Below are 2435 nucleotides of genomic sequence, written 5' to 3' on the forward strand. Positions count from 1 at the left end.
TTGTACTCTTCATATTCCTGTTTGAGTCAGGTATGTTCATGTGACTGGCCATTTATGAAATATGGACAGAGACACCGTGTCATCTTTGGAGTGGAATCCTAAAGGGCCAGTGCGTCCTCTGTTGCATTTTCCCTATGAATTGCCATATCTCAATCCTGAAATGAAGAAATAGGGTCTCTACCAGCCCTAAGGACCTGCATTTAACAGAATTTCCTGCCCCTTTACATTAAAAGTATAACATGGATGAAACACAGATATTTGATGTTGATAGCCATGAGATTTGGGGATTATTTGTTACTACAATATAACATAGCCATTCTGACTTAGACGAAGTGAGAGCAAAACTGAGTCTAAAAGAAGGAATAGGAGTTCATTGGAAGAATGGAAGAGGAAGACTGTTCTAAACAAAAAGGGGTATCATAGGCAAAAGAATAAACAGATTTCAAAGTCCATTGTTGGGGGAGAGAACACTGAATTAGGGACTTGGATTTGATAAAATCAGCAGAGAAATCTCAAATAGGTTTTAAACTACGTATTGAAGAGAATGAACAGAATTGGTGGTTTTCAATGAAATATGGTATGAAGGACATATCAAGAATACATTGGGAAAAAATCAAGTTCTACTTTTCCTAGAAAGTATATGTTTCTTGGAAATCTTCTCCGAGTTACCGTAATCCTTTCTGTAGCCCCTGACAATTATGAGGACTCCTCAAATTCAGCTTTTGACCTCTCAGAAAATCTGTAGATTTTTTTTTTTTGATGGCTTTTATGGCCTTCATATGTTTAAAATGGTGGATGGGAAAATTAAGCCAGATAAAACTTATGGATGCTAAACATTTTCATGAAACATAGAATCCTGCCCCAATATAAAACATGCAAATAAGGTTGAAACTTTTAATGGAATAGAAGTTATAACATATTTCTTTAATATTAATAATCATTTTACAATATGTAATTATACCAAGTCAACATATTACACACTTTTACCTAATGGTGTATGTCAATTATATCACAATGATGCTGGGAAAAAATAAATAAAAATTTAAAAAATAAATGTTTTTGAAATATTATATTTAAATAGTAAATATTACATAGGGATACTTTTTACTTTCAAGCTGAACTTTTTTTTAAAATGTAAAAGAAGGGAGCTTGGGTGGCTCAGTTGGCTAATCACCTGCCTTTGGCTCTCATCATGATCTCAGGGTCCTGGGATCGAGTCTCTGCATTGGATTCCCTGCTCAGTGTGGATTCTGCTTCTCCCACTTCCACTGCTTATGCAGTCTCTCTCTCTCTCTCTCTCTCTCGATCTCTGTTAAATAAATAAATAATAAAAAATTTTAAAAATTAAAAAAAATGGCTCTTGAAAATACTGATAAATAAAGCAAAAGGATACAGTGCTCTCTTTCTGCTAGTCAGTAAGTCAATCTATGGACAGCGAAATAGGACCTATGTGTTCATAGAATTTTACAGTAGCTTCATGTTAGATTATGTAGAGTTTCTCAGCATATGATCTCAGTTCTGGCTGTACATCTTTACTGAGCATGAACAAGGACTTCTGCTCCATAACCATAGCCAATCCCTGACGCCCAGAGTTTTTTGCATAGCATCCTTTACAATAGATTTCATCTTGGAGTTGTTGAGTCAAGATCTTTCCCACAGTCAGCACCTAGGAAACAGTTTTTGTAATAGGGCTTTCCAGTTCCAATTATCCTCTTAGCAGCATATTCAAAATCCCTACATGTGGGACATTTTTCAGTGCCACTGTATTTCTGAGCAAATTTGGAAGTGTTTGGGTGTGTTGTAGCCATGTGAGTTTGAACACACTTGGGTTTGATATCCAGCCTCTCCTCGCTGTCCATGTTGAGTGCGCCAGTGCCCTGGCTGCAACAATAGCCTTTCAGCCCATCCTTCTTTCCACTGCAAGGTTTGCAAGTAGGTCTCTTCATCATGCACCACTGCCACTGTGCCATCTAAAATTGTCCTGCAATCCATGCACAGAAAGCAGCAGCTGTGGAAGCTCCTCCCAGCTCCCTGAACCTCTTCCACAAGGTTCACAGTGATCCCAGAGGCCCCACACTTGTTTCCAGCTCTCCAGATGAGCATTTGAATTGGAGGTAGGACTGCACACTGCTGGTGGGAGCTAGGGAAGCAGGGCAGAGGGAGCCCGAGGGGAGTCAGGGAGCCCAGGAAAGCCTTTCCAAGGCTGGATGTATGGATGGCTATTTCATGAAGACTTTGTATTTTTATTTTTTCCTAATAATCTTATATTCTCTCAGTACTTACTAACTTATATATTTAATTGCTACATAATGGTCCCTTAAAAAGCACCAGTTATTTTTAAATTCACTAATGTTATTTGAAATTATTCTTGTTCTTTAAGAACGTTTATATATTTCTTAATGCTATGCATGTTCAATTATTTTTCCTTAGATTCT

At 37.5% G+C, this 2435-nt stretch overlaps 1 pseudogene; it reads right to left on the reverse strand.

Moving 5' to 3' along the window:
• Positions 1 to 1532: 1532 nt before the first annotated feature.
• LOC123943211 lies at positions 1533 to 2103 on the reverse strand (annotated as a pseudogene).
• Between the last annotated feature and the right edge of the window lie 332 nt (positions 2104 to 2435).

The sequence above is a fragment of the Meles meles genome, chromosome 6 (assembly GCF_922984935.1).
Source record: "Meles meles chromosome 6, mMelMel3.1 paternal haplotype, whole genome shotgun sequence".
NCBI classification, from domain to species: domain Eukaryota; kingdom Metazoa; phylum Chordata; class Mammalia; order Carnivora; family Mustelidae; genus Meles; species Meles meles.